General features: G+C 47.4%; 1 long non-coding RNA gene across 1 annotated transcript; it reads left to right on the top strand.

Moving 5' to 3' along the window:
• The first annotated feature begins 257 nt into the window (after positions 1–257).
• Positions 258–9,630, top strand: LOC144100337 (uncharacterized). The gene is made up of 3 exons (XR_013307621.1): positions 258–671; positions 3,187–3,411; positions 9,604–9,630. It is a non-coding gene; the product is annotated as an uncharacterized LOC144100337 (long non-coding RNA).
• The last annotated feature ends 1,204 nt before the right edge of the window (positions 9,631–10,834 follow it).

The raw sequence follows: 10,834 nt of genomic DNA, 5'->3' as shown, positions 1-10,834 counted from the left end.
TTCATAAAATAGGCAGGCTTTCTAGTTTAGAGAGCCTCTAAAAATGCCTTATCTGTTTTACACTATATTCTCGACTGTAGGCGCTTCTCTTTCTTAGCGATTCGCTCGTTTGAGCGCCGCTAATTCCTGCCAGAGCTGCACCTTGCGCAAAGCGCCACGAAGAAGAGAAGGCAGTACAGCAAGACGAAGCGCTCGAGCGCACGAGTTGCCCCTTCCTCATTCGGTATTCGACGATTCGCACGTAGGTACTACACCGAGCGTTCCTTTTTGCGCGACACGTAGCCATGCACAGTGCCTCTCTGAAGTCAGCTCCGCCTGGTCCTTCAGACGGATCGTCGCCTTCTTCGCCGCGCCTCTCGTCTCCTCCGTGTTGTCGTGGCGCCGCCGAGCGAGGACTGGGCTCCTGCCCCGGGGACTGCGGTCGCAACATGGACTCTGCAAAGTGGTCACCTGGGCGGCCACCGCTCTCCGAGCTCTACCGCGGCCTAGCCGTCTAGGGCGGACCCTGCGGCAGCAAACGCGGTGGACAGGCTTGTGATGCCAGCCACTGCTGTCGAGCTCCACGTCGATGTGCACGGCGGCTGCATGTCCGGGAGAGCGCCCAGCCTGTCAGAGCCGTGAGCCGTCCACATATCATCCACCGCGGTACTTTCACATCGAAGGGTACTCCGGTGAGTATTAAAGCGCAAGGTTTACTACTGCCTTCTGTAGCTTGATCGGCTTGTGTTTCATATGGCCTTCAACCGAGGAGCGTGAGAGGAAAGTTAGGTGTGCCGCTGCCTCCGAGCTGTTTCACGTGACCGCCATGAGATCACTGCGCTCTAGCTGCGCGTGCAGCCGTCGTCACCGCGCTCTTGTACCAACGCTTGAATCATAGCCTTGCAATCGATACAGACTCTTCGCTTAGCAAAGAAAGGCGCACACCTGCCACCTGGCACAGTGGACACCTCAGTCGCGCTTTAAGCTACGTGACGATAGTGACAGATGCGCGCTGCATGCGTTGACATTGATAATGTTGTAGCATAAACGCGGAAGTTAAGCTGTAGGATGTCGGAGTTCATTGTGTTCATAGGCGAAGGCGTTGACAGCGATATAGACTGCGGTGATTTTGAGGAAAGGAAGAGCGCATAACTGGCTCCCTGGGTTAGTGGACGCCTCAATTGCGCTTTGATGTACGTGGCCGTGGGGAGAGGGAGATGTGGCCTGCGTTCATTAGCAGTGACAACGATGTGGCAGACGCGAGGCACTGCAGCAATAGGCCACAGCGTTCATTGAGTGGTCAACATCTCGCGAAAACCCATTAATTTAACTTTTAGCTGCCTGAGCACCCGTTGCCTATCCAGTATCCGGAACGCAGTTACAAAAGTTACAAAAGCCAAGCCGCGTCTAGTTGCCCGATACACCATAGCTTTCGCTGTCTAACCAGGTTCAACAGTAATTAAAACGCTGCTAGTTTTGATGGGAAGAAACCAGCATCGAAAATCACTCGCTTTCTTCTGATATTTTGGTGACATTATTTCAAGGTGCAAACTTAGAAGTGCAGTCATTTAGTGGGTGGTCTGCGAGGTACTTGAAATAGTTCTGAGACGTTAGAAAAATGAAGTTTTGTTGTAATGGCTCCGGTTCTACAATATCCGTATAACAAAATATAATGCGTGGTGATGCAATGCGATGCGAAAGATCTGCTCTAGAAGCATTGATTTAACATTTAGTTTTCCACTTTCGCTTTTATATTGATCGCGTCCCATACCATCTTTAAATTTGCTTCGCCGTGGCATTTTTATTGTGATGCGGCGTGTGCTTCTGGTGGGTCCTGGCTTGTGAAGGGTGGAAATGGCTGGGAGAATTTCTGATCGGTCCTGATAGGCTCGCAGAAACTACACATCTCTGTATGGAGAACCAAATTCGCTGATGGACACGGAACAGCCAGTGCAACCAGATATATGGTGTTTCGTCCCTGAAACGCAAGGCTGTAGTACCGAAGATCCAGTTCAACGTACTCGAAGTTTGGCGGCAGTATTGTGGGCAGTGTTTTGAACGTTGAATATCCGCTTGGGGGGTGTGCGTTGTCTGGCCTGCACTACTTCCCTCTGCTGGAGACAACTCAGGCACTCCTATTTGTGGTCATCGCATCCCTCGGAATGCTTGCAGGCAGCGCTTGCGGCGCACTTTTGCAAATGCCTATCTTCCTTTGTCTATTCTAATATTATTATGGGTGATGCCGACATGCAACCCGATCAATAACCGACGGAGCCACTAGTTATGTTTTAAGGGGCTAGCGGGACAGTTGCAACAGGTTATGTACACATCTGAGAAGAGTCAGGTGCCGTTGACGTTCGTTGTGGAGAGAATTAAAGCCAGCGCTGCGCATGCCATCGGAGAACCAGACTAGGAATGTGTGTACCTGAAGAAAATTTTAAGCACCATTTTAAAGTGGCGGACGAAAAGAAATTTTATAGTGGCGACAACTCTGACGTTCTAAATTTTGAACATGAAAAACATGACATCGCTCAGAGGTGTCGCCTAGGACGAGTAATTTCGTACAAAGACAGAGAGAATATGCTCCTATTAGTCTGGCAGAAGAAGAATGATGACAACGAAATCAGTCAGTTATAAATAGAGAAACGATAAGGGATAAGTGACAACCGTTAATAGCTCAACAGCAAAAGAATGTGCAAAGCGATGTCTCTCAGGTGTGGACAATTATGGAATAGTGAATATGAAACTGCATTGGGATATGTCAGCAAATTTTATTTCGCTTCGTTACTTCCTGATTTAGAAGACAAATTTTATCAGTACGGGGTAGGTTTTCCTAATTTTTCTTGCAAGAGTGTTAAACATGGGCACTCCGCTGCATCTACTACGGCCAAAAGCACTTAAATATACCGCCGTTTGATCTACTCCCATCATTAAGGAGTCATGCCTAAGGAAATCTACCTAGTAGTGCAGTTAATAATACTGTACAACTATTAATCGTTATTCTTACCTATGTTATTCCAGTTTTATTGTTTTGTCCACCTGGACCTTCTTCTCAAATAAAATTGTGACAGCGTAGACCCTTCTTTTGGGCGCGTAATAGGTGACAAATCTTTTCTCAGCACGCGGCTGTCGGGTATACCGATATTGCTTTGCATTTCTCTTCGGAAATCCTTGAGTGGACTTCGTCTATTAATGTGCCTGTTGCAGACAACCGCCCAGGCCCGGCTCCCCGGCATACGTGGAGAGCGACGTCTGTTTTGGGCCACCCGCCTGTCCCCCTACGCGGAAGGCGTTGTCGGTTGGACGTGCACCGCCTCCGTCACCGCCGCCACTGCCAAGGTGCTGGCAGTGCTTCAGTGGGGAGATAGTGGCGGAAAGGGCAAGCGGGACTTGGCGCACGGTGATCTCGGCTGCTTTTCCCCGCCCACTTACGTAAGTGGCATCTCGCAGGCGCCTGCACACTCCTGATAACGACCTTAAACTAACAGCCGAAAAAATACGAGAGAGAACAAATGAGAACTCTTCCACTTATGCTGGTGGCCCATCAGCGCCAGTGGCTTCCTCACATTATGCTAACAGTTGCAAAAGCGCCAGACCCATGTGCTACATTTTAACCAGGTTTGACTAGCCGGCTTCACCACCACGTTGTGAACCGCAGTTTCGAATATCTTATTCGACTGAATAGCCGACAGTGAAGACTCCGGGTTCTTTTTGCCTGCCTTTAAAGACCTAGATTCATTTTTCACAGTAGAATGCAATTTGCTTAGGTATAAGCACTATAGAAAAGCAAAACTCAAGTATATTTTGAACCTTTTGGTCTCAGTAGGATGTGGTTTGCTTGCTTGCTTGTCTCTAGTAGCAGGTGTTGTACTGAGTCTTACTGGTGGCTTTCTGGAGAGCGCTTCTCGCTTTTCTTCACAGCTGCCTATTTAGTATTACTGGCTGTCACTTTAGTAAGAATCTATGAGGGAGCAGGGCCAAAGAAAGTATGAAACATGTATTTCCTTCTCAAGCCCAGTGAAGCGCGGAAATATTCAACAATGTGGAGCACATTTTCGTGTTCTGGTCGGTTATATTCTGTTTTAGGCTCTAATCTACGCTGAATTGCGTTTACGTTCAATCCAGAGTCACGTATGGGCCTTTAATCGTCTGTTAGAGTGTAGGTTCACTGTAGTGTCGTGCTTATAACTACGCGAAAAGTGTGTAAATGCCCAGAATCTCTTCGTTCGCGCTACATGTCAAAATTTAAATATAGTATGCCGGGTATAATTAAGGCAAACATATCGCAAGACGGCGTTAGATTTTGGTGGATGACAGCCTCCGTCGTGTTTGCTGCACCGCTATCAAGGATGAGCAGCTTTAGGAACTGTCGTCTTCACGGATACCGTTTTTTAACATTTGTGTGACGAAGTCAGCAATCAACAGTCGACATCAACTGAGAGCTGTTGTCTCCAGAAATTAAGGTGAAGATAAAAAATTCTTCGTAACCATTGTGATTCGCGATTTTGCATTTAAGTTTCTGTGGAGGCCGATGAGATTGCCGAGTGGCATTGAGTATGTGCACTATCTTTGAAAAAGATAGAGGGGCATGAACGGAAGGCAGCGAGGTGTACTAAGTGACGCCCAGTATAATACACTACACGTGGGAAGGGGCACAGAGGGAGAGATAGAAAGGGGAAAGGGGAAAGTGAGATCATTTTTCACGTGTCCGTAGGCAATTATTAACAGGGAGACACAAGACTGGAAGTTTCCAACCTTGAACTCAGTCCTGTGTATTTCAAGAACTTGAAATGCGCCTTCACAGCTGTCCTCTGCGATGAAGGTTTAGTCCAAGGGCAGAGGATTTAAGGGGCCGAGGATCAAAGCGCCAGAGCATTCCAGCAAGGAGGACACGCTCACGTTCAAACCGGGGACACTCACAAAGTCGGTGCTCAATTGTAATATCGTGCCAGTTCTTCTCACAGGCACGAAAGCCTGCCTTGCGTTTAAGTAGGAGTAGGCATTTGTAAATGGCACTCCCAGCCTAAGGCGACACAAAAGTGTAGCATCGCTGCGGGACAGGCCGGCAGGAGGATTTAGTTGAAGTATGCGGTCGAGGCAGAGCTAACGGCATGTATAGTTTGCAGCGGAAGACCATGACGCTGAAATCTCACTCCGGCCAAGCACTCTCGAATGTCACGCTGTGTCGGCTCTTGTCAGTGGTATCCGGTGAATGTTGGTACTACCGTGGGCCAATGGAGCCCTAGCCTCAGCTGCGTCATTTCCTGACGATTCCACTTGTCCTGATAGCTACTGAAAGATGACGTCATGACCTTCTTCCAGTGCCTGGCGTTGAAGACGTCTCATCTCCGCTGTCCTTTTCTCGTGATCGCTATTGAGGAAAGCAGAATTGAGACATTACAGACAGCTTTTGAATCGGAGAACACAGCTCATTTGTGGAGTGTTTATGCACCGATGTACAGCGCAGCTATATGAAGAGTGGACCATTCAGACCCTGTTGATGTTGTCCAATAAGAAACTAGTTGGTTAATACTGGCCTGTTTTCTAGGAATGACCTCGGCACAAAATGAAATAGTAGATGAGACCGAGCGAGGTGTATGTACATGCGTGCGGTCGTATTTGGCATGGAATATGTAGTTTGTCAGCTGCTTAAGGATCGGAGTCGATAACTTCGTTTTCTTCGCTATCCTATGAATTGCAAGGCGCATACATGACTCCCCCGGACACCACACCGCAGTGGAAGGCCGTGCGGCCGGGATTAATTGTGACGAGATGGACAATTGGTGGGCTCCTATTATATTACAAAACGCTGCATATGCGCTCAGTACCGTCACTGAAACGAGATGACGTTGAGGAATCCTTGCTACTTTAAGTACGTGTATCAGCAGGGTGTCAAATGTTATACGCGTCGAAAGTGGGTCGCCCTTGTCGATAGCAATAGTTGAACAGTTGGTAAGCTGCGAGGGATACCCAGGCATGTGTAAAGAGGCTGAGCTTTACTGTCCGGAGGGCACGCAAATTTGTCTTGTGTGTGTTCAATAGCACGGAAGTATTATACCGCAAAAATCCCAAGAAAAGTGCTCTGTGCAGCTGCAGCATTGCCTGAACCGAAAAGCCCAATGATTTCACGGACAGAAATCTCAGTAGAGGATGGATAGAGATTCGCTCACACTGCAATGCGGGCTGCATGATAAACTCCTGTGCTGTCAATGATAACCCCTAAACAGCAATGAGAAGTACAATAGGCAATGGGTGGGCCGTCGATAGTTAGAGGATATTGAGTGATTCATTTGCGTGTATATGCCACTCTATATAACGCGCGCTTCCCGTCTGAAATGCTAAGACCATGCTCTCGGAGAAAGCAGGAAGTTGTGGTTGCTGCTCGCTGCAGTCTTGGTCGCACCTTCAGGAGCGTCAGAGTGGAGGCTGAGATGCAGACGTCATCAGTACACATAGAAATATGGACGGTATTTGGTAGGTTCTCTGGGAGTGATATAAGTGTCAGCTAAAACAATGTAGGGCTCAGAACTCCGCCCTGGGGCACGCCCTGGGGGGTGTAATGAACAGGTGTCGGAACAACTTCACACATAATAAAAATGGCCTTTTGGTCGAATACCTTTTGAGCCACCTGAACACTCTGGCCACAAATTCAAGCAGGCCATTGCACATCGAGTCGCCTAATGTGTCAGGTTATCGTAAGCACCTTTGACATGAAGAAAAACCTGCGAAGCACATGTGCTTCTGGCGTTTACTTTGCTAATCTGGGGACACAGGATCAGTGACGTTAGGCCAAAGCTTTTGGCCTGTGTGATGTGAGCTCAATATCGGATTTCCGTAGTTTTAGTAGCGGTATCAGCCGACTGGATTTCTACTGGAGACCCGCAACACCGCTGGGCCATGAATGATTGTAAGGGTTGAGTACCTCTCGTCGCGCGTCGTCGCCAAGGTGACACAGCGCAGTATAGGTGATGCAATCAGGCCCAAATTGGGGTCAAAGACCCATTTCCCAAACATTACACCCTAATTGAGCCGAGCACCAGTTCAGGGGAAGTTTTACTCATTGTATCACCGGTGGGCATACAGCGCCACAGGGGTTCGAACCCCGCACCTCTCGCATGCGAGGCGGATGGCCAACCATTAGGCTACCGCTACGGTTCTTCCACCAAATAGAAAACGGGTTGGTGCCCGGAGTCACTGGGGATCGAATCCGGCACCTCCTGAATTCGAGCCGGATGCTCTATCTCAAGGCCAAGGCTTCGGTTTGAAGTGGGCTTTTATCGCATAAGGCGGATTTAGGTTTGTTTTACGGCCTAACAAATCACTGGCCCATCAATGCAATGGTTTGTTCCACGACTCTTGTCCCAAGCATTTCAACTAGGAAGAGCAGAGCACTATGCCGGGGGAAATCCTTGAGCCATTAGGAAACAGGTTGTCTCAGATGGCACTAGGAATCGAACCCCTCTGGCCCTGGTGAAGACAAACGGCCACTCACGGCTTAGCAGGGTAGCGCTGAGTTCCTCAGCAGTAAAGATAACATCCATCGCTGATGTTCGTGATGCAGGAGGAACATACTGGCAACTCGAGGTTTCCATTGCACCCGCAATAATTCTGCAGAAACCAGTTGCTACATCAAACTGGCGATGGGCTTGGTGCGGCGCTGACGGTAGAATTGGATTCGATGCTGTGGAAGCGTTCGAAGCCCCCCGCACCATCTGCCAAAAGAGGTACATAGTCTTTCGGGGATCCAGAGAGTAATAAGACTTCCAGCGCTTTTTTTCCGCCAGCCTGTGTATTTGTCCCTTGATTTTGCTCTACAAACATCGCGCCACTTTGAGGCCCCGTAAGCATCTGGCCCGTGTGTAGCGCCGTTCCACTAGGCGCTGAATAGCGCGTATATGGTCTAATTCTCAAATTAATTGCGCATACTATTTTGTGAGGCTTATAGATAAACTGGGCTGCGGGAAAGAAATACTCGGCGCGATTTGTTTCTAATTATTAACTGCCATCTTTATTTACTCTGCACGCAGATTGTGGAATGAATTGAACGAGGTCACGGCCTCTGTGGCTGTATTACTTCTCATTACAGAATTAGTCGATGTGAATTTTGGATCTGAACTCGCAGCTTTGCACTGAAATAGACTTTTGAATGCGGACAGTTTGAGTTCACAAATAGCAGTCAGGCTGATTACTACTAGCTACATAAGGACACTGTTTGGAGGCGTTTTAGCTAACAGTTTACGTGCTCAGGTTATGTACAACACTGCAGAAAAATGATCTAAAATGAAATGAATATAATCGTACAATACTCTCCATTCGTTCCCCTTGCTCACACAGCTCAGTATACACGGTATCATACTGCACTATCGCGTGAGTGTCCCAAATGCACATCGGCCCGAAAACAGCCTGAGTGCAAAAACTTGCGAAAACGCAAATCACTGCACAAGCATATCAATGTCATTATTTGTTCAAGCTTACAAAAATTTTATTATTCTTTGGGAAGCCCGCATAGAGCTGCGTATAAAGCTGACTAATTACTAATATTGCATACTCTTCGGCAATACAGACGATAATCTGCACTATTCGCAAGAATGTGCCAACGAGATGTACAGGAGGAAGAAACTGCGGATCACATCAGCAGGAGCGATCACATCCTCGCTACAACCTCGCACTGATAAGCACTTATCAATAACGGGGCTTGCAGTATGCGGCTTAATTCAGTCACAGTTCTAACTGCATTTTTTTTCTCACTTTAAACTCGAGTCGTGAGGCTCCTTGCATTTAATGCGTAGAAAGACGCAATATTGAGTTGTAACTGGTGCCCACAATGGCGAAATGGCCCTGCTCGTATTCATCAAGAACTTGTACCATGAAGTACTAGCTCCAAGACCCGCTAAAACTATATCAGCTAGAATTTGCCGTTTTCGGATGATTCGTACAATGCCTCCGGTAGCGATAATCTTAAACTCTAAAAGAAGGCTGTCTTTTGCAAAGTACTGCGCTGTCGACGAAAGAGTAATATAAAGTGCGTATCTAGTCGGAACACCGAATAGTCTTCACCAATTAAGAGAGACATTTAGCTGAAACATGATGAGAGAGCTAGACGTCGGATTTAGGTTTTAAAATAACGGACGACGCCACAAGCATCTCTGTCACGTGACTGTCTGCGTTTCCACGGGCCTTCGTATCCTTTTGTCGCTGAGGATTTACGGGATCTGTAAGCAGTCTCTTTCCTACAAACACTGTAGTGTAGGGCTGCGCATAATTTCGACGCCCTTGGGCTGTTTAACATGCACTGACGATACACAGTTAATGAGCCTCTGGCACTTCGTCTCCATCGAATGCGACCACCGCGGCCGGAATTGAGCGCGCGTCATTCGGATCAGGAGCCGAGCACCATAACCAGTAAGCCACCACGGCAACGGGGGGCGTGTTTAAGGATGTGTATCAATGTGCTTCAGTCATCTCATCGCTGCAGTAATTATGGAGGCCAGAAACATTTTGGCAAGAAGCTAGAGCCATGAAAACCCTGAAAGTTGTAAACTGGGCTTCCGAGAAATATTTTGCAGTGGTTGTTCCCTCCTTATTTCGTCTCATGCTATTTTATTTTTTTTATTTTTTACGCAGGTCGCTCCCGCTTCAGGGCCACCGTGAACCGCCTGTATGGTGAAGGCGGTACTTTGGAGCAATTTTTTTTCGAAACCTTCTATTTTGTGTTAAAATTTGCGTTTTAATTGCAAATTTACCTCATTAAAAGTGACGCATTTTCCTATCAGATGTCTCAAAAGACTATTAAATGGTAACATTACGGCATTTTGTAAACATGTAGAAAACATGTTTGAGTCCCAATGCGCTCATGCATTTTGTTCGCTTTGTTGCTCTCAATCAAGCAGCAACAACATATGAAAATTTTCTGTGCTGATAACTGCTAAAAATGAGCTCAATTGCCTAAGCAATATTAGATTTTGCAAAATTTTCTTGATAGTACACGCCAAATTGGCAATTTAATAGTCGGAACACAAGAGAATGCCACACCCTTTTGTTGAAATTTAAAATCGTTCAATGCTAAAATTTCGTCACTACAGACAGCAAATTAAACACACTGTAGCGCCGCATATTTCTAGCCACTGGCAGTGACATTCGATAACGCCAAAAAGCTACTTTTCCACACAGCCTTCGGAATCAGTTCTAAGAAAGCAGTTTTAAAACAAGAAAAGGTATGCAGAGAAGTCAAACGTGAAATTGTCACGAGCCTTCTTTCAAGTGTAGAAGTAGATCAGTGCTATTTCACATGTGCCGCCTGGCTGCTGACAGCTCCTGTCTCAAATTCACCTACAGGCTTTCCGCTGCTCTAGTGGTCGAGTTGGGCCGGTATATCGCGCTACAAAGGATCCTGCGCAGTTTGGACAATGCTGCGCGACGTTACCCCTTACCATGAGGGCTTCAGTACCAAATAAAAAGACTGCTTCGCAGCACGCCCATGTCGGTGCCCTTGTCAGCGCGCGCCGATGGCTCTCTGTCGATGACATCACAAAAGCAGTGCAGTCACAGATAACACACTCAAAGGAGGGTATTATCTCTGCAATCCACAAGTCGTCGCAGCGAAGTCATTGAATACGCGAGGCATCTGCGCCAAATTCAATATCGCATGCCTTTTGCACGCCGTCTAGATGATTATAAATCCGCAGAGCTCACGTTCATAGACAGCAAATTGAGCACACTGTAGTGATGCGTCTATCTACGCCATTGGCTACGATATACATTAAACGCATGGGCGGTTTCCGACGTCACAAGCCTTTTGGAGGGTCCGCGGAACACCTTGCCCTGCAATATCTGACCCGGAGTAGTACTCAGGCAA

Source organism: Amblyomma americanum, chromosome 1 (genome assembly GCF_052857255.1).
Source record: "Amblyomma americanum isolate KBUSLIRL-KWMA chromosome 1, ASM5285725v1, whole genome shotgun sequence".
Classification (NCBI taxonomy): Eukaryota; Metazoa; Arthropoda; class Arachnida; order Ixodida; family Ixodidae; genus Amblyomma; species Amblyomma americanum.
This window is presented reverse-complemented; position numbering and strand designations above follow the sequence as displayed.